The 27,303-nt window shown below is 35.0% G+C and overlaps 2 long non-coding RNA genes across 4 annotated transcripts in view; one reads left to right on the top strand and one right to left on the bottom strand.

Moving 5' to 3' along the window:
• LOC106505376 (uncharacterized) overlaps positions 1-27,303 on the bottom strand; it is a 675,862-nt gene that overhangs the window by 45,470 nt on the left and 603,089 nt on the right. Inside the window, exons 3-4 of one of the 2 annotated variants that reach the window (XR_014824148.1) lie at positions 24,510-26,730; positions 23,359-24,156 (exon numbers count right to left, since the gene is read on the bottom strand). This is a non-coding gene — a long non-coding RNA (uncharacterized LOC106505376). Of the gene's footprint in view, positions 1-23,358; positions 24,157-24,509; positions 26,731-27,303 lie in introns of those variants that run through there. The other variant, XR_014824149.1, reaches the window with a different exon arrangement.
• LOC106505379 (uncharacterized) overlaps positions 1-27,303 on the top strand; it is a 916,097-nt gene that overhangs the window by 736,105 nt on the left and 152,689 nt on the right. Inside the window, exons 8-9 of one of the 2 annotated variants that reach the window (XR_014824126.1) lie at positions 9,798-10,035; positions 11,554-14,349. This is a non-coding gene — a long non-coding RNA (uncharacterized LOC106505379). Of the gene's footprint in view, positions 1-9,797; positions 10,036-11,553; positions 14,350-27,303 lie in introns of those variants that run through there. The other variant, XR_014824119.1, reaches the window with a different exon arrangement.

Here is a 27,303-nt window from a genome sequence, read left to right as displayed (position 1 = left end):
GGATCCTAGACCCTTGCCCTCTGGTATAACTTCTTCCTGAAGAAAAAGAAACCTTTGTTCTCTGCCTGGAAAACCATGTTCCAGTGCTGTCTCTCACCTGTTCCATCTGTGCCCTGCCCTCCCGGGGTACCCCTTGAAGTATTTTCCACTGCCAGGTCCTTCCACTTCCTTTTTCCAAGGAAAAGCCATTTGGAGAAAGATAGAAAATGGCAAAAATAATAAATTTCCACTGACTCTCAGATGAACTGAGGGTTTTTACAATAGAAAAAATAGAGATGGTTGGGAAGGCCTTTTCTAAGATAAAAAATAAGGACAAGCCATGCAGAGAGCTGGAGGAAGGAATCTGAAACAGTGCATACAAAGGCTTGGAGTCACTGAAGGACTCTGGAGACTCTGGAGTCTGTTTGAGGAGCAGAAGGGAGACCAGTATAGCCAGTGTGTCATTAGTGAGAAGAAAGCTGGTTCCATAAAGAGGTGGAGACTGACTGTGCAGGACCTTGGTGAATAAGACCATTAGACTGGAAAAGATCTCTTGGGCAGAGAGTCTGGTAAAAGAAAATTTCAAATTCAAAGACAGACACAGGAGTGCTCCAGATCTTGGAATGAGTAGAGGAGAAATGGGCAAAGATAATTGATAGGGAACAGCTGGTTAAATAGAAAGAATCCCAAGTCTTTATTGGAACAAATGGGAAAAGAGAAATTTCAAGGAGGAAGTGAAAGACTATGCCAAAGGCTGCTAAAAATAAAAAAAAACAACAGAATAGAAAAGAGTTTATTAAATATGACAACATAGCAATGATAGTACAAATGTATAGAATTATTTCTGTGATTCATGGAGTTCCCATTATGGCTCAGTGGTAACGAACCTGACTACTATCCATGAGGATATTGGTTTGATCCCTGGCCCTGCTCACTGAGTTAAGGTCTGGCATTGCTGTGAGCTGTGGTGTATGTTGCAGACATGGCTTGGATCCTGAGTTGCTGTGGCCGTGGAGTAGGCTGGCAGTTGCAGCTCTGACTTGACCCCTAGCCTGGGAACTTCCATATGGCCCTAAAAAAAAAAATGCAATTCTTTTGCAATTGTTTTTACATGTATTAATTCCATAAATTTAAACCTCACAACAAGGAGCCAGATATATACTTATTGTCTCCATTTTTATTTGTAATAACTGAGCAAAAAAGTTAAATAGCTTACTAAAGATGATACAGCTAGTTAGAGATAGGGCCAGGATTCAAACCCAGACAGTATGGCTACAGAGCTTATGATCTTAATATTTTATATGGACATATCTAGTAGCCTTATTAAGCATAATCAAATGCCTATGAAAAATTCTCAAAGATCTATACTAAAATGTGAATTAATTATTGTCTAACACACTTAATTATAAGTGTTTTCTTGTTCCTATTTGTTTATTTGAATTCTTTGTGTACAGAAATATGTGATATTTATATAATTATATTTTTAAAAATTAATTTTAGGAGGTTTGTCATAAAATTTGACATGATAAAGGTACATACCTGTCTTAGTTACCTCCTGTATCTTAATAAGTTACCTGTAAATTTAGAGGCTTCAAGGAACAAATATGTATTATCTATTGTTTCTGTAGGTCAGGATATCATGAGTGGCTAATCTACTTGAGTCTAGCTCTGAGTTCTCATGAAGTTGCAGTCAGTGATGAAAGAGGTCAATGATCTGAGCTCTAATAGAGTTTATAGTTTCAGTCAGCTTGGATTGCAGATATATGGTGGCTTGACTGGGGCCATTACATTTATTTCCAAGATGGCTCACTCCCATAGCTATTGGCAGGAGGTCTCAGTTCCTCACCACATGGGCCTCTCCAGAGGGTTGCTTAAACGTCTTCTTAACATGGCAGCTGGCGTCTTCCAAGCAAGTTATCCAAGAATTAGAGCAAAGAGGATATTTGCAATGCCTTTTATGACTTGGTGTCAGAGGTTACGTGTCACTTCCCTGACACATTTTATGCATTGGAACAGAGTAACCAAGTCTAGCTCCTGGGAAATTGGGCTCCACCTTTATAAAGGAAGTGTGTCCAAGAATTTATGGACATTTTAAATCTACCACAATAACCAAAAGAAGAATTGCAGTAAGAACAAGAACAGAAGGAAAAGGTGGAGGAGGAGGGAGAGACAGAGGAGGAGGCAGTGAAAGCAAAGAGGAAAGGGAGAAAGTGAGAGAGGAAGAAATAAAGGAAAGAAAAAGGAAAAACAGATAACCTATGATTAATCTGTTTAGAATTGGAGATGACTATATTTCATTCATTCAACACTGTATATTTTTATAAATTCAGATCTTAAAAATGCAGTACATGTGTGTTTTAACCATTTAGAAAATGTTATTGGAGTATAGCTGACCTACAAATTGTGTTAATTTCAGGTGGACAGATAAGTAAATCAGTTATACATATACATGTACCCTTTCCTTTTCAGATTCTTTTCCCATGTAGGTTATCATACAGTATTGAGTAAGTTTCCCTGTGATATACATTAGGTCCTTGTTACCTATCTATTTTATATATAGTAATGTGTATGTCAATTCCACCTCCCTAATTTATTCTGTCCCCCCCACATTTCCCCTTTGATAACCATAAATTTGGTTTTGAAATATTTGAGTCTGTGTTTTGTACATTCTTTTGTGTCATTTTTATCAGATTCCACATATAGGTGATATCATATGACATTTGTCTTTCCCTGACTTAACTTCACTTAGTATGATGATCTCTAAGTCCGTCCATTTTGCTCTATATGGCATTATTTCATTCTTTTTATGGCTGAGTAATATTCCATTGAATATGGGTACCACACTTTCTTTATCCAGTCCTCTGTTGATGGACATTTAGGTTGCTATGTCTTTGCTATTGTAAATAGTGCAGCAATGAACATTGGGGTGTATGTATCTTCTCAAATTATGATTTTTTCTGGATAGAGGCACAGGAGTGGGATTCCTAGATCATATGGTAGTTCTATATTTAGTTTTTAAGGAACCTCCATACTCTTCTCCATAGTGATTGTACCAATTTACATTCCTACCAACAGTTTAGGAGGGCTCCCTTTTTACGGCACCCTCTCCAGCATTTGCTATTTGTAGGCTTTTTGATGATGGTCCTTTTTGACTGGTGTGAGGTGATACCTCATTGTAGTTTTGATTGGCATTTCTCTAATGATTCGTGATATTGAGCATCTTATCATGTGCTTTTGGGCCATCTGTATGTGTTCTTTGGAGAAATGTCTGTTTAGATCTAACAACAATTTTAAAATTAGGTTGTTTGGGGTTTTTTCTTTTGGTACAAATCTGTATATGTCTGTATATAATGGAGATTAATCCATTGTCTTATTGCTAACACTTTGACTATTTCAACTTTAATAAAATTATAGTTTCTGCTTTAAATCAACACATCCTATGGAAAGTCTTTCATATATATCACTGGATAATAGAGGTGATCTGAGGCTAAGCTGTTTCACTCTATGCTAAATCCCTATGGCTACTGGGTAACCATTACCACATTTCTGAGCCTCAATTTTCTTTTTGGTATGTCTCTGGGCTAAAGAGATTTTGAGTTTCTGTTTAGTTCAGAGATTTTTGATTTCACAGTATATTTCAATCCAGATTAAGTCAGATTAGCTAGTTTTCAGTAATGATGAATATAATTTATCATTTAATGAACATAAATTAAACACTACTCTTTTGTAAGTGAAAAATGACATTTAATTCAACTAGAAATGCAAGAAAATAGAATCTCAGAAATTTTGCTGTAAACTATGATAGTTTAATGGTTTACCAATATAACCCTGTGTACAGGATTTAGGCCCCCAAAGGGGACAGTGGGAGATGATGCTGTCCCAAGAAGACACAATTTTATTTGCTGGTAATACAGAAATGCTTTCAAAGACCCGTGTAAGAGCTTTTAGAGCAAAGCTGCATATTGTGGCAGAGTAATGGATGATCAGAATATTTTATTTTAAATTTGTGGTTTGATCGAGTCTTCTCTTTGAAACAGTTGTTTTACCCTGTGTCTTTGGTTATTGAAATTAACATGCTAATTTGATTGACTTGATTATTTTGATTCACTACCAGTTTATGCGATCTGTACAAACACCTCTACTATTTCAATTTGTAGGTGACATACATAAACTAAGGCATCAGGCTCTGTCACTTTGTATTATTTGTTGTCTTATAGGAATGGCCTCTTTCCCTTTTCCCTTGACACAAAATGCTGAAAGAGGTCATTTCAATCTGTTCCATTTCTGAACAAAGTCTCTAAGATTAGGTTTGAGATTTTGAATTTTGGTTTTTCCTTCTCACATGAATGACATCAAGCATTTCTCCATGGTAAATGGTATATGTGTCATATATAAAAACAGGAAGGGTGAGAGGGAGAGAAGGAAGGAGGAGAAAAGAGAGGGGAGTCTTCCCTTGAGCAATGGATTTCTGAATTGAAATTGTACCAATTTATTAACAGTCAACAACATGCTTCTTAATTAAACTACAATAATGTCACTAATAATCTTCACTGTTCACTTCAAAGTAAGCATCTCTCTCCCTTTCTTTGGTGAGGCATTGCAGCCATCCTGCTTATATGAGCTTAAGAAGCCAATGACTCACCAAATAGACTTTCAGTTTACAGAGTTTTATGCTTCAGAAAAACCTATTAGCAACTATTTTATGGGAAATGTCATCCTTACAGCGATTCCTTTCTTCTGAGTTGTAACATTTCAATTAAGTATGAACCTATGTTCCTGACATTTGCAATCATTATTCTTTCCCTAATACTTGTTTGGAGTGACCCATTGCCTTGATTTGTCATCTTCTTTTTAGTAAAATGAAAATTTCTGTCTTCTCCTTATACTAACACTCTGATTCATTGAAAGCTGAAGTGGTTGGTGAGTTATAACTTAAAAGCATTAACCTAATTTTGTTTCTGGCTTTGTTCTTCTCCTGCCTAGCCTGTCACAGGCCATCTCTCCAAGCTCTTCCCAAAAGAGACCATTAAAAGATATGGAATGAAAAAGATCTGAAGTTGGGTGATTACACCAGAGTTCTGCCATTCTGTCTTTGACACTGACTTTGATGCAGTCTAACTTATGCATATTTTTATCACCAGGCTCTAACCCTGACTTTCCATCTCTTACTCCAAGTCTTGTGCTAGAAATTCAGTGCAAGGCATAAACTGTGTATTTTCACAGTAACCCCAGATGGACTCATGGCTATGCCAGCCATTACGCAACTGCTTGTTTATACTTAGAACGTGGTTCTGAACTCAGTATCTGATTGATTTCTCTTAATGTTTTTAGCTATTAAATCAGAGTCAAGAAAGATTGCATGATTCTGAGAAGATCATCATTTTAGCTACATTAAAAAATGGAATATTTTAAGCATGTAGTAGTATGAGAGTATTTTTGGCAAAGAGCAATATAAATTCTGAGCCAAGGATCTGGAGAAGCAGAAAATCTGAGCTATCCATCCTAGAGTGTGAAAAAGGACAAAGGATGCTGTTAGAGCAAACAGGCCACTCAGACTATAGCTGTGGTTTTTCGGTGAGCCTGAACACCAATGCTGCTGTCATTGTCTTTATATTGGTAAGGAGAGGATATACAAATTATGCAAAAAGTCCTTTTTACATGTGGGGTGTGTGTGTGTGTGTGTGTGTGTGTGTTTGTGTATTTGTTTTTTTGGTTTCCCTGAAGGTCTCCCTCAGGAAACTTGGGGATAAAAAGAGGACACAAAAGTTTGGTGTTGGTTACTGGCCACCAGTGTGAGCAATGGATAATTTACTTAGTCTGCTTCTCATTGTGTCTTGTGAAATGATTCAAACTCAGTGTTTGAGTCCATAATTGCCTGGGTGTTAATGAAGCTGCACAGGAAGGGTTACGCTGATGCCCAAGCTAAAGAGCTATTTTAAGTTTGGGCACCAATTAAGAAGAGGTTCTTTCTGTTAATGTGGCTAATAACCTCCCTCACATTGTCAAAGTGCAGTAATAGTCACTGAATGTATTTTGTATGTGTTCATATATTATACATACATACATATCTATACATACATATATTTGTATATGTGTGTGTGTATGTATATATATGAGAGAGAGACAATAAGGATAATATAATTATTCTAATTGCAGAAAGGATTTATTTATTCTTAACAATTCCTTTTGTCCTCATGAAGTTTGAGTAAGGAGAACCATTCAAATACATTAAAGATTCATGCCAAGACCAAGTGAGTGACTGAAAGTCATCACACTTTTTATCTTCTCTTCGTCTCAAATCTTCTGTAATGAATATGAATGTCTCGTATGCTTGAGAAAATGGAAGCCACAGACGATGCATTTGCTCACCTTCCTGCTGAAGGAATTCCCAGCTGACATGTTAAGTTCTCAGTCTCTCAACTGTCCCTCCTCCTACTTTGGATGAGTGTGCTCTGTCTGCTCCTATCAAAGATCAACTTTGGTACATGGGTTTGAAACCTGCTCTCCCTCGCTTGCTCCAGGACTTAATTCTCACTATCCCATATCCTTCTGCATCATCACTTTCTCCCTTCTGCAGATCAATTCCATCCGTATTTCAATGCTTTAGTATTTCCTTTAAAAAAATATTCTTGCTTGACCTTACATTACCCTGCAGCTTTTGTTGGATTTCTTTGTCCATCTTATAGCAAATTTTATTGAAAAAAAATTGCCTGTAGTTGATATCTCCACTTTTTCTCCTTAGCATCTTCCCCCACCCACTCTATTAAGACCTTATATTGGGCTGCACTTTGCCAAATCCAGTAGTTCCTTTGAATTTTCAGGACTATTCAATACAGTTAATACTGTTCCCCTTCTTCTCCGCTTAAGACCTTTCCACCAGCTGGCTCCTCTGCCTATAATGATTTTACTCAGGTCTTCTCATCTTTGTCTCCTTATTCAAATCTCAGTTTGAGTGTCACTTATCAGAAGTCACCCTTGCCACACTGCAATCATGTCATATTTTAACAGCTATTATCATCCAATAATTTTCTTGTTTATTCAGTTATTGGTCTGTTACTTTTCTTCCCTCATTAGAATATAAGGTTCATGAAATCAAGGAACTCACCTTTCTTATTCAAATATTTCCAACTCCCAGAATAGTGCCTGGCATAGATTGAGTGCTCAATAAATATTCATTGAGTAAATGAATGAATGAAAGTCAAAATCCTTGCACTCAGAAAGGTCAAAACTAAGTAAATAGAAATGTTAACTTTTGTAGGGATATGTCACACGCTGAAGTATACTTTGTTTTAAATGTGCAAACTTTGAAAATTTACCTCACCCAGATAATAAAAATAATTATGCCCAAAGATTTCCATTTAGAGTTAGAAAATAGTAGATAAGAATTTTTTCTATTGGAAATGAAGCAATGTGGCTCATTTTCTAAAAACTAGTTCCTAGAGTCAGCATTGTCTCAGCTACACTAAATATTTTAACTGTATTTTTTTTTTTTTTTTTTTGTCTTTTTTTTGTCTTTTTGTTGTTGTTGTTGTTGCTATTTCTTGGGCCACTCCTGCGGCACATGGAGGTTCCCAGGCTAGGGGTCCAATCGGAGCTGTAGCCACCGGCCTACGCCAGAGCCACAGCAACGCAGGATCCGAGCCGCGTCTGCAACCTACACCACAGCTCACGGCAACGCCGGATCCTTAACCCACTGAGCAAGGGCAGGGACCGAACCCGCAACCTCATGGTTCCTAGTCGGATTCGTTAACCACTGCGCCATGACGGGAACTCCCCTTAACTGTATTTAAATCTGTATTAGTTTCCTATCACTGCTGTAATGAATTGTCACAAACTTGGTGGCTTAAAACATAATTCCCTTATTTTACTGTTTTGGAGATTGTCCAATACGGGTCTCACTGAACTAACAATCAAGGGGTAGGTAGGTCTATGTTCCCTCCTGGAGGTTCTAGAGGAAAATCTCTTTCTTTCCCCTTCTAGTTTCTAGAGGCCACTCATATTCTTTGGAGTATGGCCTCCTTTCTCCATCCTCAAAGCCAGCAACATTTGACCAAGTCCTTTTCACAATTCACTATTACTGGTTCTCTTCTTCCTCCCTACTCAAGGTCAGTTGATTGTAGCAATCTTAATTCCATTTGTGAAGTTAATTTCCTTTCACCAGATAATCTAACATACTCAGTTTCTGCAGATTAGGACAGAGACATCCTTGGGGGGATATTATTCTGCCTGCAACATTTCCATGTCTGACCTCAAAGATTAATGTCCAACCCACATGCAAGATACATTCATCCTCAAAGATCTCAACTTATGACCATATCAACTAAATTCCAAACAATCTCATCTAAATTTCATCAACTCAGTAGTCCCAAATCTCATCATCCAAATCATCTAAAATATGTGCAGATGAGGTGCTGGGTAAAATCTACCTTGAATTATCATAAATTCTTTGATGGAGAAGAAATCAGAATCATTTATGATAATTATAATTAAATAATGCAACTGTACATTACAATTAAATAATACAGTACTACAATTGTATTATTAATAACCATTTCTCTCCATGGTATAATGTAAGGTCTATAATGTCTTATTTATCACATCACCTAGAATGGTGTAATACCTATATTGAAGAATCAATAAGATGTAACAAATTGTGAGGACATATTTATATAGTTACACTATTTTTTATATGTGCTTATGCATTTTATATTTTACTTATTTTCAGAGGGTATATTATTTTTATTATTATTACCAGTTAAGTTATTGTTTTTATTATGCTATATAAAATATTTAATGGTATATAAGGCTTTCTTCTTTATAAATTTTAGTTGCATAATATACACAATTTTAATATAATGCTAACTTTTAAAGAAAAATTGAAATGTAATAGATAATACTAAATAGTAAAGATGAAAGCCATACAAAATGGGATAAAGTATAGAATAAATTTCCTGTTTGTCTCAGCATATTCTCCATTCCACTTCTCCAGAGGGAGTCACTTAATCTGTTTTTTAAGATCCATGATATAATAATCTGTGTGAATGTAATTGTGTTTAAATATATGTATTTTATCCTATAAAAAATAAAATAAAAATATAATACAAGAAGAAAATAATAAAAAATAAAAAAAGAAATGCTACAAAGGAAAAACACAGAGGGGTGCCTATCAGGTGCACGTGATTTAATGCATGGATAGAAATGTCTGGGCAGAGGGTGGGAGGAGACGGGCTGGCCGAGGGGCAGAGAAAAGGCAGGAAGGAAGCTGATATAAAAAAAAAAAAATCTATCTTGAGAAACAATTCCTCTCCATCTTTAAACCTATGAAACTCAAAAAATAAAATCTGCTCTTGAAATCTAATGATTAGACAGGCATAGAATACCAGTTATAGACATTCTGGCTAAAAGGGGAGAAAATTTAAAGGAAAAAAGAAGTCACTAGTTCAAAATATTTTCAAAATTCAGCTGTTTAAACTTCCTTTGTATTACATAAAATTAATTATTATTATATAAATATTATTTTATTTAATGATGGGATTATAGTATTTCTTTGTGTGTGTAATAAAACTTGAAACAACCTTACAATAAATTTAATTGCTTAATCCTTACCTTCCTCCGAGTTAACCTGACAAGTAAACTTTGATTGTTTTTTTCTATAAGTATTTTAGACATTAAGTTGCCACATATTACATGTTTATTTTGGTTTAGCTGTGTGTTCCTGGGATCAATCTAGCACCAGCTTTCTTTACTGATATCTGACTAAATATTCTCAGAATTGGATACCTTTTTTTTTTTTTTTTTTTTTTTTTTTGTCTTTTTAGGCCACAGGCTGGGGTCGAATCGGAGCTGTTGCTGCTGGCCTACGCTAGAGCCACAGCAAGGCCAGATCTAGCCATGTCACGGCAACACCTGATCCTTAAACCTACTGAGCATGGCCAGGGATTGAACCCTCAATCTCATGGTTCTAGTTGGATTCGTTTCCTCTGTGCCACGACAGGAACTCCAGAATTGGATACCTTTAATATCTTCATGGAAACTTCATTTTGGCCTTTTGTCAAGGTGAGTTTTTTTTTCTTTATGCAGAGCACTAAATACTCAAAGGTATTAAATTGAGCTGTTAAATTAATGAATTTTACGTATTATACAGTATTAATTTGGTACTTTAAATAATACTAGGTAGGCCTTCTGCTTATAATACTCCAATTGTTCAGACAGCAGATTTAGAAAGAACATTTTTTTGGTTTTTGCAATCAGTTTATTTACCATTTAAATTTACTGTAAATGATAATTTGTACTGATTTTCTGTTTGAATATTCACTTTTAAATTTCTCGTGAAGATTGTTACTTTCTATTGTTTTTGTATAGAATGACATTGCTAAAATAAAAAGAGCCTACAAAAATACATAGTAACATATGTTAACACATATATGTATATGTAACATATATGTCTGTAAATATATATGTATATAGATATATGCATAAATGAGTGTTTCATGTTTATTAAGAGTTTGTATTTCCAAGGTCCATTTAAAAGTCAGCCATTTTTATCTTTTTTCTTTTTCGGGCCACACCTGTGGCATATGGAAGTTCCCAGACTAGGGGTCGAATTGGAGCTTTAGCTGCTGGCCTACGCCACAACCACAGCAATGCCAGATCTGAGCCATATCTGCTACCTATGCTGCAGCATGTAGCAACACCAGATTCTTAACACACTGAGCAAGGCCAAGGATTGAACCTGCATCTTCATTAATACTACTTGTGTTCTCAATCCACTGAGCCACAAAGGGAACTCCCTAAAAGTCTGTCATTTGAAAAATAAAACATATTTCCCACAGACTCATATGTTTAGCAGAGTGGTTAGGTTGGCAGATCATTTTATTTATTTTTTTAATTTTATGTTACATGGTTTTGTTTTGTTCTTTTTTTTTTGAGTGTAGTTGATTTACAGTGTTGTGTCAATTTCTTCTTACTCCAGATTCCTGGTGGTCTAGTGACTAGGATTTTCAGATCATTTTATTTTATTTATTTATTTATTTATTTGTCTTTTTGCTATTTCTTGGGCCGCCCCCGTGGCATATGGAGGGTCCCAGGCTAGGGGTCGAATCGGAGCTGTAGTCTTCGTCCTCCGCCAGAGCCACAGCAACGCGGATCCGAGCCGCGTCTGCAACCTACACCACAGCTCACACAGCAACGCCAGATCGTTAACCCACCGAGCATGCGCAGGGACCGAACTCCCAACTTCATGGTTCCTAGTCGGGTTCGTTAACCACTGCGCCACGACAGGAACTCCTCAGATCATTTTAAAACTCAATTTCATTTATAATTCAACTGAGTTAAAGTACTAACAGTCTAAATCCTGCATATTGATATGACGGGAATACATTGTGCAGAAGAAATAATACAGTGATGTCAATGATTATTCAAAATAATAAGAATAAATTATAATTATTGTATTAGTTATTTGTCATGTTATATTGCCTCTGAATGTTATAGGCACAACAAAAAAATTAAGAAATATTTTTACTGGAAAACTCCCACTTCCTTTTCTAATCCCTTCCCCCATGTATTTTCTCTCAGGTCCTTAGGCATTTGTCTACCTTGAGAGTTCCAGAAGCAACAACATTGACATTAACCCATATGGGGACCTTAGTTGAGGAGGAGGTGGCAGTACAGCAGTGGGAAGAGGACAGATCTGTTAATTTTTGCATCTATAGTTCTATTTTTGGTAGTTTACTTAGAAAGTCACCTCCTATCTGACTTTATAATGTCTTGTCCTATTGTTTTAATCACAGTACTATTAAGACCTTATTCTTAACTTTATGTTTTTTTAATTCAGTGAATTTTATGTTTATAGTTGTATAATCACTATCACAACCTAATTTTAGAACATTTCCATCTGAAACTCCCAGTCCATCTCTCCCCCTCAGTCTTTCCCCTTTAGTAAGCACAAGTTTTTCAAAGTCTGTGGATCTGTTTCTTTTCTGCAAATAGGTATTTTTTTTTTTTTTTTGGTCTTTGCTAGGGCCGCACCCATGGCATGTGGAGGTTCCCAGGCTAGGGGTCTAATTGGAGCTGTAGCCACCAGCCTATGGCACAGCCACAGCGATGAGGGATCTGAGCCACATCTGCAACCTACACCACAGCTCATGGGAACGCCGGATCCTTAACCCACTGAGTGAGGCCAGGGGCTGAATCCTCAACTTCATGGTTCCTAGTTGCATTTGTTAACCACTGAGCCATGACAGGAACTACTCATTTTAGATTCCACATATAAGTGTTTTAGCATGTGATGTTTGTCTCTCATTGTCTGACTAACTTCACTTTAGCATTATAATTTTTAGGCCCATACATGTTGCTATAAATGCCATTATTTCATTCTTTTTTATGGCTGAGTAATATGCCATGGTATATATGTATCTCATCTTCCTTATCCACTCCTCTTTCGATGGAAATTTAGCTTTCTTCCATTTCTTGGCTATTGTGTACAGCACTACAATGAACATTGAGATATATGTATCTTTTTGAGTGATGGTTTCCTCCAGATAGATGCCCAGGAGTGGGATCATATGGTAGTTCTATTTTTAGTTTTTTGAGGAACCCCCATACTATTTTCCATATTGGTTGTACCATTTTACATCCCTACAAACAGTGTAGGAGGGTTTCCTTTTCTCCACACCCTCTCCAGCATTTTTTGTTTGTAGACTTTTTGATGATGGCCATTCTGGCTGACCTCATTGTAGTTTTGACTGATATTTCTAAAATAATTAGTGATATTGAGCACCATTTCACGTTTTTTTTTTTTTTTTTTTTTGGTGGGGGGCATCCCTATACCTTCTTTGGAGAAATGTCTGTTTATATCTGCCCATTTTTTAATTTTTTTTTTCATATTGAGATGCAGGACATGTTTTTATATTTTGGAGATTAATCCCTTGTGAGGCACTTCATTTGCAAATATTTTCTCCCATTCTGTGAGTTGTCTTTTTGTTGAGGGTTTCCTTTGCTGTGCAAAAACTTTTAAGTTTATATTTTAACTTTATATTTTATTTCATCAGGAATTAATTTTATTATATACTGTCTACCAATATCATTTATTAAAAATTCCATTGGTTTGCTAACTGATCTGAGATACTTCCTATATCATGCATTTAATACATGTTCTTGGGCGTGTTTCTGATTTTTATATGTTGTTATACTGATGCTTATGTCAGTATCATACTGTTTTAATTACTATGTCTTTAGGATATAAGTTAATATTTTATACAGCTACGCCCTCAAATTATCCTTCCGGTAATGTTTTTGCAATTCTCATATTTTTCTCCTGTTGTTCTCCAAATTAACTTATGTATCATTTTGCAAAATTCTGAAGAAAAATCCCTTTGGTGTTTTGGATAGCTTATACAAATGTGTTGATTAACTCTGGGAAAAATGTATCTCTTTATGTTACTAGCTCCTTTAATTCAGTACTGTAATAAGATGCTACACATCATATTTGAGCCTTAATTTACTATCTTATTAAAGCTTTTAATTTTCTGTGTTTGTCAGTATTGAAATTAGTTATCTTTCTCTCTGTATGTCATACTTTTCTTTGTTATTTTGAATAATTTTTTTTCTTTCTGACAGAGTCTAAATTTAAATTGCTATTGAGCTGTTAATTCTTGATTATTTTTTGACTCTCTTTTACTCATTATATAATTGTTGTAATATTTCAGATGATTCAGGTGATTATTTTAGGCTTTCCAAGTAAAAAGTATATGATATATAAGGGTAGTTCAGCATTTGTCTCTTTGTTTTAAATAACTGTAGCCATAAAGCGTTCTTATTTTATGAAAATTAAGTAGAATATTTGTGTTTATTAATAGAAGTGACTCCAGAGTTTCATAATTAAAATTTTGTTTTTGGGGGGTTCTCATTGCAGCTTAGCAGGTTATAAACCCTATTAGTATCCATGAGAATGTGGGTTCAATTCTTGGCCTTGCTTAGTGGGTTAAAGATCCGGCATTGCCTTGAGCTGTAGTGAAGGTCGCAGATGCAGATAGGATCTGGTGTTGCTGTGGCTGTGGTAAAGGCTGACAGCTGGAGCCTGGAATCAATCCATAGGCCAGGAACTTCCATATGCTGCAAGTGCAGCCCTCAAGAGCAAAATACATACACACATACATAAATATTAAAAAAATAAAACTGTGTTTCTGTGTTAAGATAGTTTTTTTATCATGTGAAAATAATATTTTTTGATTTCTGGTTTTATAATAGTTTTTAAAAGAAACAAGGATTAAATTTTATTACCTTCCTCTGCAAAGACCACATCGGTTTTCTCCTTCAGAGTAATTACCCCTAAATTCTTAGAATAAAACCTCCTTGGTTATTCTGCACAAATAATACACTGCTCAATTTGATTTGCTAATGGTTTACAGTAGGGTTTTGTAACCTCATGCATAAGTGTGATTGATTTATGTTCCTTGCTTTTGTGTAGTATCTTGTTTGGTTTTTGGCAAGAAGAGTTTGAAAATCCACTAAATGTTTCAGGAAAAATTCCACCCTTTCCTATGATCTGGAACACTTTAAATAGTGTAGTAAATTATCAGAATATTAAGGTTTGACACAACTCTACTCAAAAATATGCACATGTTTCCTGATTGCAAAGTGTTTATAATCTAATTGGTGTTGAAATTACATCTAGAGATTAAAAATGCTATTTTACAAAATTTTTAAAATATTTCCAAGATGACTAACCAGGATTATAATGGAAAGCACTTTATTTGAAAGCCAGGACACCTTGTGTCCTGGTGTCATCCTTGTCCAAGTTTTGTTATTATCCATAGGATCACTTTTCTGCCCTGGACTTGAAATTTTAGAAAATAAGGTAGAATTGATGACATCTAAAGATTTAGTTATTACGTGGTACTAAGAAACATTTGATTTTTCTCATTGTCTTAGTTATGTTTTATTATTTGCAGTCCATTTCAAATTTTACAAAACTACGTTGCTAAGACTTTGAAAAATATTCTAGGTTACTGAGGAATGAGTGTGTAGTGGCATAAGATACAAGTGGTATGCTGGATACTATTGAAATTTCTCTCCGTACAGAGGGTCAAATGAAAATGTGTGGGATTCTCTGAGAGAAGGTACATATGCCCTGGGATTACCCTGCAAAACAGTAACACTGAGCAGTTTTGTGCTCATCCAGCTGACCTTTCACAATCCAGTCCTAATTTTATTCTTTTATAGCCACATTTTGTTTCACCATAGTTGATAAGGAAGTACAAAGGGATTTTTTTGATGAGTCTCATTTTATTCTTATGCATTTATAATAGTATCTACAGAATGTGAGCTCTTAATTCACATTTTATCCATCACTTATTTTATCTCCACAGATGTATGCGCAATTGTTCTTTTAGGACTCTGTTCAGCCCACAGATGTCTCCACAGCTGCTCTCTGTTCCAAAGGGGATTTTTTTTTTTCCCTTAGAAGCAGTCATGTAAGGCTTTTTTTGTTGTTTTGTTTTGCATTTATTTTATTTTTATTTAAAACATGGCAAAGATGTTTCCCTCCATTGGGGGAAAAAATCTATCTTACCCAAAAGATGGCCTTGAGAACGGCATCAAGAATGATCTGAAAACAAAGCACACTCGCTGTGTTTCTGTTCATTCTTGGAATCTCACTAAATTTTGTGTATACTGGAGGCCCAAGAACTGTAACCGTTCAAGAGTAGAATCTCCTTCCTCCGTTTTTTGTGACTGACTTGGTATTTGAGACAATGCAAAAACTGTCACAGTTCATTCAGTGCAGAAAGAAAAAAATCAGTCAGATAAATGCATAGTTGAGGCAAAATTGCCAATTTGAGAACAGTTTGAGGTTTAGGGGGAGCAAGTAATTCAAACTGCTGCCTATGTTTCCTGCATCCACTAGGCTCAAGGATGTTCTGATTTTCTTTGTGTTATAGGAGGATCACATGATTCAATAAAGTGAACCTGTGATTATGGCAGTTATGTTCTTGGCTTTATTACCGTAGACATCCCTTAATATTTAGATGTGTATAAAGAAGAGCTCTCCTTCAACCTGCACCTGTATCCAACGTTTAGTGTCACTGAGTACTCCAATAATAGGTGGGCTTTCAGAGAACTAAGGTTATATTCCCCATTTTATAGATGGCATACCAACAACCAGACCCTAATATGACTTCTACGAAAACATAGAGCTAGTTTGGTGTTCTGGAAAAAGTATATGCCCAATAAACTGATAAATAGGTCACCAGCCCTTTATTCATTCCCCTATTTGATGTAAGCTCATAGAGGTTAAAATCACTAAAGATCTCTGAAATTAGATCCTTAAAAGAATAAGGATTTGTTATCTTTATTTTTTGGTGTGTGTATGGTTTTGTATTTTTTTTGTTTGTTTGTTTTAAGGAGAGATGGTCAGAACATTTGTGCAGAGCAAGTGCTTAAACATTGAAATAGTCTACTTCTTTATGGGAACTAATGTAATAGTGAAGGTCTTTATACTTCAAAGTCATAGATATAAGGCACTTTAAAATCTAAAATAAAATTTATGCACAAATACTTTTAAGAGTGAGTATTTTGAATACTTCATTTATCTATTGGGATAGAAGTGGAAAAACACAAGCCATGCACATTCCAGCTCCATAGGAAAGAGCTCCTTAGTGTCTACAGGTGGTATTTATATTTCATGGGAGGAGGCACTATTGAAATATTAAGGATAAGTTAGAAATATACTATTGTTATGATGAATAATAAATAATAGACACATATATCTATAAAAGCAGACATTCTCAATTCAGATTGTTCTGGTATTTTTAAACAATAGCATCTATACCACTAAGCAATCATAATCAGATTTATCAATAGTTCTTTCAGGACCTATTATTTCTCTTCTTTCTTTCTTTCTTTCTTTCTTTCTTTCTTTCTTTCTTTCTTTCTTCCTTCCTTCCTTCCTTCCTTCCTTCCTTCCTTCCTTTCTTTCTGTCTGTCTGTCTGTCTGTCTGTCTTTCTTTCTTTCTTTCTTTCTGTCTTTTGTCTTTTTAGGGCCACACCCGAGGTATATGGTAGTTCCCAAGCCAGGGTTTTAACCAGAGCTACAGCTGCTGGCCTACGCCACAGCCACAGCAATATAGGATCCGAGCTGTGTCTGCAACCTATACCACAACTCACGGCAATGCCAGATCCCTAACCCACTGAGCAAGGCCAGGGATGGAACCTGTGTCCTCACGGATACTAGTCGGTTTCGTTAACCACTGAGCCACGATGGGAACTCCATGGACATATTATTTCTAACATTTAAACTACAATTTTTTAGTTGACCTGGGTGGACCTTGTGCAATGCAATTTAAAATATTCAGCAATTTTCAATATTATATGTAGTCTCATTGCATACTAAGAAAGTTGTTGATGTTGCTTCTGTTTCTTGTTTGTTTGGTTAGTTTTTTGTTGCTAATATACTATCATTTCATTTGGTTGAGTTTCCTCATCTGAAATGACTTGGATATAAAGATGTGTGTATTTTGATTAGCAATTTTGTATAGCTGATTTTAAGATAGAGTTCTACAGATGTGAATATATAATCTTATAAATGGATCTTTCCTTGAGATGATATATATTGTGCTATGAAAAATGAATCAATGTAATGTTTTTATACTCCTAATTAGACACCAGAATTATATGGTATCTTTCACAAGGTAGACTGAAACAATTTCCAATAGCTATTACTCGGCATGCTCTTTCACCAAGATTATTATTGGAACAGTTTTGTTAGGAAGCATTGGTATAACATACCATATGCTGAAAACTATTTGTTGATTTAATGTATAAGGGCTGAATTTTCAGAGATTTTGGTGTGCATAAAGTTACACATGTGATTGCATTTTCCCCACAATTACCTAGTCATGCTACAGACTGTCAACCACAGAACTCATTTGCTTCTTTTTGGAAAGATTTGCTTTGCTTGCAAAGATTTGGTTTAGTGACATATTTTTCTTCCTTCCTTATTTTTCAACAAACAAAAGAAGTCTGTGATTCTCTTTCCTTTCATTACATTTTATAAAATGCTGGACCAACAAAGATTCTCCCTATCACTTTATTCTTCAAAAGGGTCCCCATTCCCATTCAAAATTCTTCTCTTTAACTGAGCAGTAAGCTTTATAAAATTATTTGTGATTGATTGAGAATAGTAAATAATCAACTGGTAGTTGGTAGTCATTAAATATATATGTTGCATTTATATTATTTATATGTAGTATATAAAGTATAAGTGCATACACCTATGGTCAACTAATCTATGACAAAGGAGGGAAGAATATACAATGGAGAAAAGACAGTCCCTTCAATAAGTGATGTTGGAAAAACTGGAGAGCTACATGTAAAAGAATGAAATTAGAACACTTCCTAACACCATACACAAAAATACACTCAAAATGGACTAAGGACCTAAATATAAGACTGATACTATAAAACTCTTAGAGGAAAACATAGGCTGAACACTCTCTGACATAAACCACAACAATATCTTCTTAGATCCACCTGCTAGAGTAATGACAATATAAACAAAAATAAACAAATGGAATCTAATTAAACTTAAAAGTGTCTGCACAGCAAAGGAAACCCTAAACAAAATGAAAAGACAACCCACAGAATGGGAGAAAATATTTGCAAATGAAGTGACTCACAAGGGATTAATCTCCAAAATATAAAAACATCTCCTGCAGCTCAATACCAAAAACCAAACAACCCCAACGAAAATGGGCAGAAGATCTAAACAGACAATTCTCCAAAGAAGACATACAGATGTCCAAAAAACACATGAAAAAATATTCAACATCACTAATTATTAGAGAAATGCAAATTAAAACTACTCTGAGGTATACCACCTTATACCAGCCAGAATGGCCATCATCAAAAACTCTACAAACAATAGATGCTGAAGAGGGTGTGGAGAAAAGGTAACCCTCCTATGCTGTTGGTGGAAATGTAAATTGGTACAACCACTATGGAAAACAATATGGAGATTCCTCAAAAAAGTAAAAATAGAATTACCTTTCGATTCAGCAATCCTGCCCTTGGGCATTTATACAGAGAAAACCATGACTTGGAAAGATACATGTACCCCAATGTTCATTGCAGCACTATATACAATAGCCAAGACATTGAGTCAATCTAAATATCCATCAACAGAGGAGTAGATAAAGAAGATGTACATATGCTCAATGGAATATTACTCAGCCATGAAAAGGAATGAAATAATGGCATTTGTAGGAACCTGGATGGACCTAGAAATTATCATGTTAAGTTAGAGTGAAGTGAAGTTAGTCAGACAGTGGGACATCAAGGTCATACACTATTACTTATTTGTGGAGTCTAAAAATAGGATACAAATTACCTTATTTGCAGAATAGAAACTAACTCACAGACTTTGAAAAACTTATGGTTACGGAAGGAGACAGGTTGTAGGGGGAGGGATGGGCTGGGGGTTTGGGATGGAAATGTTGTAAAATTGGGTTATGATGATGGTTATGCAACTATAAATATAATAAAATTCATTGAGTTTTTATAAGAAAGTGCATATAGTTCAAGTATATAAAAATATGCCCCAAATAGGAAGACGCTATAGTGGCAATCACTATATTGCCTTCTAATATAAAAATATGAAGTGAGGTAATAGATATGCTGATTCTGTGAAGATGTAATTTTGTAAATTAGAATATCATGTTGTTCTTTGGTCTTGCCTGCTATAGGGTCATTAAAAGTTGTAGACATTTGAGCATTTTCATGACACTTGTTTTTAGTGACACACTCTTCCTCCACCACCACCCCAACAAAAATGTGTAACTTGGATACTAGGTCCTTTTAATGAAGCTTTTGAGTCTTACAAAATATGATTAATCTGATTAGTGATTCAGCCTCCTTTTATGCTTACATTATCTAACACAAAGAGCCCCCCTACAGGTTAAAGTTTAAATGTGGATTATCAGATAAAGCTAGTCCTGACGAGGTTTCTATGGTGCAAGGAAAAATTGGATTTGCTTTTCACCTCATCTCAGGCTCTGTCATCCTGGTTTTTGCCCTGTTCCCTTGTTCACAGCAAGGATATTAATTTTGCAGTAAAATCTTTAAGCAATTATGCAGATAGCTCTGAAAAAGCAACATACACTCACAATAAGAGAAGCTTAACTGAAAAATGGACCCCAGATATTCATTAAAAACAGATGGCTGCATTGCCAACAGCGTAACTTTGGATGTTTGGGCTAAGCTGGTATTAATCTGCCACAACATGAAGAGAAGATGAAACTGCTGGTGTACAAACTATGTATTCCTTCTACTTTTTGCTTACAAAAGAATACAATGATGATTTATAGCTGCCTTTTTGATAACTATCCCTCCCAAAATTACTTATTCAAAAGTGAAGTAACATTGTAATAGTTTTAGCTGTTGTTGAATGCTCATTTACAAGATACCAACAATATATAAGGAATCATATTATTTTACATTTTTTTCTAAAATTCCTTTGGAAGTAAATAAAAGGATTCCACTTAAAATTTGATATTAGGAAATTTTGTTTTTAAATGTGTTGAGAATAAGAAATCTTTTGATTAGTAACATTTCAGTGTCATGTTAAGTGTATATAAGTGTAAAAGAAAATTTTGCGTGTATATACTAAAATAGTTAAATTTTTGGCCATTTATTTGAGGTATTTGCTAAGGAGAAACTATGAAATTTTCAATCTAAATAAAAGTAAGGCAGAAAATTGTTTGGCCAAGTCTTCTAAGGAAAAACATGGATAATAGGAAGAATGTTAGGCAGTTGAGGCACCTTCAAGAAGGATAAATACACTACATATATATTTATTAATTTGTATAATTTAAAAAGGGAATTATTAAAGATATCATACTATAGTATGATAGTATTACATATAAATATATATTTAAGAAGTGGAAGGTGAGTTATAATGAATTTCAACCAACTTTTGTTTGTATGAGAAATTTATCCAACAAGAAAAACCCTTTGCACATGTAATTGCCCTTAAATGTGTGGACTGAGTCATATTTAGTTTTAACATCAAGGAGACAGACACACTGAATTCTGTGTCAAAGGAGTATTGAGGTATCTTGACACTATCTTACTTCATCTATATATGAAGACTGACCTGGGAATGAGTGTTTGAAAAAAGTCCTTGTTATACCTAAAGAGTTCATCTGCATCCCCTGTTGGGTTTTAACCATTATTTTTTTCTCATATGAAAAAATAATATATATTTATTATATAAAAAAATTAAATAGATACACTAGAGAAGAAAGTTCAGATAATCCCTAATCTTACCATTCTGAGATGACCACCACTAATATCTTATATACATATATTTCAAGATCTGTTTCTGTGTATTTTGAGACCTTCTTTTCTTCCAACAATCTACATAGTGATTATCAATTTATATAATCCAATATTCTTCTACAACCTCATTTTACTGAATCCATAGTATTCCAGGCATAGATAGTCCAAAATTCATTTTACCTACTCCCTATTGATAGTTTAAAACTTGTTATTATTGAAAATATCAAAGTTCACATATTTAGCTAAAATATATATAAAATATATGTGATAACAAGGAGTTAATATTTTGGCATTGCCCCTCTTTCACATGTAAATAAAAACTTGTTTAAGCAAAAGTATATTCACAGAAAGTAGCAAATTCAACAGGCCATTCCAATTAATTCATTTTTTAAAAGTACTTTTACAGTCTGTATAAAATATCTTGTTGCTATTGGAAACAAGAGCATTCTGTTAATAACCCTAAACTTTCTTTCCAATCTAATTTAATTTCTACCATCTCTGACTTGCTTTTCAATCATGCAGATTACTTGCTATCTCTCTAGCATGCCCTATATTCCTAAATACCAGACTTTTGAAGATGCAATTCCTTTTAATAGCCATGGAACTGCACTCCAGTCATCCTACTAGAGCATAAACTACCCTGTGAACCCTTCATTTAACCCCACCTATTATAGTCATTTCCTGCTCCTATATTTATTTAGCCCGATGCGATGATCTCTCTTTGGGACTCCTTAATTGAAAAGATTTGCTCATATGTCTGTATTTCTCATGAAACTGTAAGCAACTTCAGGGCAGGGTCTGTAATATTTATTTTTGTATTTTCAGTATTTGGTGAAGTGCCTGACATCTCATTGGTGTTCTACAAACGTTCACCAAAATAAACAGTGACTCGAAACATCTGGACAAGAAGATAAAATTAAAAAAAAAAAAACAACAAAGTAGAGGCATGGCTACCTTCAGTAAGTCCTGAACAGGAATGCACCAGGCTCAGGCAATGCCTGTGGCCTCAGGGTTACCCTAAGAGATAAGAAGGCAAAGGACACATGACCTTGACTACTTTATTCCCCTCTTGCACACTGTGAACGGACCAAACCTATGTCTGGACCCACCCAAAAGGGAAAACTATGTTGGACTCAGGTATGTCGGGGATGAGAGAGCGAGGTTAGAATTTGACACCCAAGAAAGAAGAGGTGGAATAGTGGTTGGATGTGCGTTTGACATTTTCTGTCATTGCTGCCCTTTTCTTCCCTCACAACATGGTTCTTTGAGCAGGAAGACCCAGGGGAACATGGCTAGGGAGTAACACAGTTATTACCTTAAGACAAAGAAATGAAAGATACAGAAGAATCTAATTCATGTATCAATGCTCACTTGTAACCACTGAATAAACTTTGGATGTGACCCTCCATGTTACTTTATAATCGTGGCTGAGATCAATGGCTCTGCAAAGCCCTTTGCTCTACTTGCCTTGTGAGATTGTTTTGAAGAGAAACCTGGGAAGTCAAAGTGGGGGAAGTTTGGCTCATCCTCCTCCCCACAAAGGAACTGGAACTGTCTGTGGAAACAGTCTTCCTTAAAAAGAAAGGAGTTTCTTATGGAAATAGTCAGAAAGCAAGCCAGTAGGATGGGAGAGTGACACAGAGAGCTGTCTCCTCATTGTTTACGGAGCTCTGCTCCGTGATTTCCAAACTCTTTTACAAACTAGAGCCTGTGAACCCATTTTTGTTGGTGCATGAGAACCTCCACCTAGAATAATAATCATATTTATGAATACTTTTGATGTGTTGGATTATTTTTCTTTCCAAATGAGAAATTAGCCAGATCCCTTTATGTTGCATTGGAAAGAACTGTTGGGTTTAAACCGGGGAATGGGAATCATATATCTAGCTATAAGCTTAAGTAGCCAAAATCTTGACTGCATATTGACACTTTTTTAAAAATCCTCTTCTCATATCAAGATTATTTTTCTGTGTTGCTATCTGTCATGACAAGTGTGATTAAATATTTTAGCAATGGAATTCAACTGGCACATGTATCACAAAACAATTTCTGTGGTTTGAAAATAATATTAAAAAATCTTTTATTTTAGCAATACCAAATGTTCCTTTGAGGTTAACATCTTGTGACAGGAAATGAATAGAGCATTAAAAAAATATGTAGCTAGACATCATATGAACATTTAGTATACTTTCCTATAAGGAAATTTCCTTCTGCAGATACTTATTCTAAATTTCTTGCTAAATAAAATGTTATCCAGAATAAGAATACCTTATAAACAAGGCATAGCAAACAATTGATAAACAAAACATTATTTTTAATTGAAATTGTTTTTATTAACTGCTTCTGGGTGTTCTTAAATTCTGAGAATTCAAGTTTGAATATGACCAAAATGTCTACATTGAAAGAAGTGATGAGCTATTTAACACATTTTGTGGGCCATATAATTTGCTTTGATGATTAGGGCCCTGTGCAAATAAAGAAGAGGCCACAATTCCAAGTAAATAAATAAATAAATCTATTTTGTCCAAAGGCCACTAGTAACATTCCCCTTTCTATTCAGCTATACCAAACATAATTACACATCCTCAGCAACTAAATCTGACAATTCAAAAAACAACCTGACAGTATTAAGAAGTTCAGATTTACAGTAGTAAGAGGTTCAGAAATTTCTGCTATCACATGATTCCTTTATTTTTCAGTTTGTTAGTTTGCTGTTTAATAAATAGATTGTTACATCCCACTTGTTGCAAATGAGACTTGATGATACTCCTAGGAAGAAATAACTGAAACTTGAAAGTGCTTAGTTTCTCAGAGCTTATTTTCTCTGTGGCATGGGTTCGGTCCCTGGCTGGGAACTTCCACAGGTGTAGAATAATTTTCTAAATTATTATTTTTTGGCCACACCTGTGGAAGTTCCCAGCCAGGGACCGAACCCATGCCACAGAAGTTGACAACACTAGATCTTTAACCCATGAAGCCTAAATTATAACTCAGTCTACATTAATTTTTTAAAAACTATAAGAGAAATATATAGTGACTGTATAAATACACACTTGCATTCTCAACAAGATAATTTTATGTGCTCAGCGTCATCCCTACCAGAAAAAATATCAGTTGGAATTGCTGAGAGCTGCTGGTCAAATTTCACATGATGTCACCTCTGCATATTTGGCAGTAAGTGTTGGGTGTGGTGAGACAGGAGAAATACAAACTCCACCCCCCTCATTGTGGCAACAGGTACATCCTGAGCAGACCTCACTATTTCATGAGACAAGATCCCAGCTCTGTGCTGTTCACAGCCTGCCTGCAACTGCTAAGTGGGGGACTTAATTTCTTCTCTATCCAGTCAGGAGAAAAACCACATACAAAGAGAGAAGATATTTCACTTTCAAGTCTGGAGAGAAGTTATCTTTAACCCTTTTCAAGAGTAGCTAAGCTGAATATACTGTGAAGATAGTGGAGGGAGGGTAATGAAATTACAAAGTGCCATGGGCCCAGAGTGCTGTAGGTAATGTTGGATTCAGGTAATGAATTTTTCATGATTTCTAATTTGAGTTTCTGTGCTAAAAATCTAAAATGCCTCTGGGGGCAAGTCACCTAGTTTAAATATGTCAATCTGAATGGAGGTGCGAAGAGAGAGAGCATGGGTGGACCAGTGTGACATGGAGAGTTCAGATCTCATGAAAATGATCCACAGCCTCCCAGGCACCACTCAACCCTAGTGAATGAAGCGGCTTACCCTTGCAGGCCTGAATTTTTGAGAAACTAGAAAAGTGGATTTAAATGCAAAATCTGTTTCAGATGCTGTGAACCAATTCAATAATAAAAAATAAATAAATAAATCTCTGTAGGACAAACAAAACATGCCTACACGTTGCATTTGGCTCATAAATATATTTTCCTGCTGGAAATTCTGAGACAACCAAGACTGGGCTTCGAAATAATCACATTTTATGTATACTATTGTCTCAAGCTATTACTGGTATGCATGGTGATTCGTTGTACAAAATAGTTAGACTTAGTTGGCAAAGCACCTTTGATTTGGAGCTAGAATACCATGAGGTTTGCCAAGACATATTACAGTAATGCTCTATTACATTTCATGATGGTATTTGATTAAAAATGCAGATAAAATAATCAATATATACAAAGTCTACTTTTGTCTTTCTACTCCTTCTGTTACAAAACAGACTTACTTTCAGTAGTCTATTTCCTGATGTGGAAACAAAACCTTTACTTTCAAAAAAATGTGAGGAGCCAAATTATTATTTTTTTAATATCTGAGGAAAGAGAACATTAACATAGACATAATTATAACATGAACAACTAACATTTGTTTATTGAGCCTTTACCATTATGGCCAAGTTTAAAGTACTTTCTATGCAATATTTTATTTAATGCCAGAATTACCTTAAGATAAGGTTATGAATTTTATGCTGTTATGAATTTTATTTTAGATAGATGAAGTTATTGATGATGCAAGACATTTTACTAATCTCAAAATATACATCTATTATTATTTAAACATTGAAACTGTGTTTTTGTCCTCCTTAATACCTAGATACACTTTCTGAATAAGAGTAAGGTTTTACAGAGAAAGATAACTGTTTGAAATCAAAATTGAAAAGACATTTCTACTGACTTTCCATGATGCTGACATCTGGAGTAATTTTTGTGTGTGAATCTGATCTTTATAAGCCAAGAGTTTTATAAACGTTTTGTTTAACAATTAACATTATCATATTACTGCCTAAACTATTAAAATATCACAAGGAAATTATAGTAATTTCTCTTTTCTATTCACATTTTACATTATTCTGAAGAAGAGTATTACCTTTTTCTAGATTACATATATTCAAATCATGTAAGTTGGCATATTTTAAAGTACCCAATAAATGAAATTCAACTATACTTTTATATAAAATACTAGAAATATCAGCAACTTTAGAGAGCATTTAGAAAATACTAGCAGTAACTTTGTACTTTATTGACTTCCAGTCAGTTGCAGCAGAATTGTTTTTAAGCACAGCTACAAGTTCTCAATTTGAATAACCATTTTATATGAATTTAGGGGATTTATATTCACTGTGCTTTTACACCTAGACATTGCAACATATATGCCTGGAAAGATTTACAACTTAAATCACACCGGTAGTAACCTGCAGGTTTTCATACCAAAAATCAAGAATACAGGGCTGTGGGAAAATTTGCTAAATCAAACTGTAAGACTCACATCTTAAAAGCTTAACTTTTCCTCCCCCACCCATAATGTTGACCTTGGTCTGGTCTGTTCCTATCCGATTGTTTGAGTTCCACTCTCCTTCATGGATGACGATTTCTCATTAAATTATTTATTGATGCAGCTGACACTAGTTGAATAGATTCATTAAATTTCACAAGTTGTTGGAGTCTAGTTCACTGGAAAAAAAAAAAAAAACCCTCTTTAGACTCTTTAAAGGACAAAAAGCGTCATGTTTTTTTGAGCTCTTTTTTAAAGCATTTAATAAAGCATGAAAAGATATGACATCAATCCTACTAAAACACAAGGGAAAATGAATGATGTTACTGTAAATCTTTACATCAATCACACCCAATACTTTGGAAAACAATATAGTTTTGTTTGCATTTCAGAAGTGACAAACAACTCTTGTGACTGGCTTAACATAGTCACTTTCTATTAGTCAAGACCAGAAGCAAGTCAGAATTAAAATGTGGCTCTGCGTTGCTAGGCAACTGAGTTGTCTTGACATGGTGGTTAGTTTCCTTTTCACTGAATGACAACAGTGAAATGAAAGAAGTTTTGAAAAACTTGATAATGGTTTTCAAAGGAGGAGGATAATTGGTGGTGCTCGCTTGTGCAGCTCTGTGTGGAAACTTTCAGGCGGCTGTGAGAGAGGACTGTCACTAAAAATTTAAACTCTTGTACACAAACTTGACCTAGAGTCTTCTCCAGGTTTTGGCGGTTCATTTTCAGAACACCCCTCTGAGACC

The sequence above is a fragment of the Sus scrofa genome, chromosome 13 (assembly GCF_054392235.1).
Source record: "Sus scrofa isolate SSC_HxYL_T2T_F1_AM1 chromosome 13, Sscrofa_HxYL_maternal_Yorkshire_Landrace_v2.0, whole genome shotgun sequence".
Taxonomy (NCBI): domain Eukaryota; kingdom Metazoa; phylum Chordata; class Mammalia; order Artiodactyla; family Suidae; genus Sus; species Sus scrofa.
Note: the sequence above shows the minus strand (reverse complement) of the source record. Positions and strands in the feature narration are given on the sequence as shown.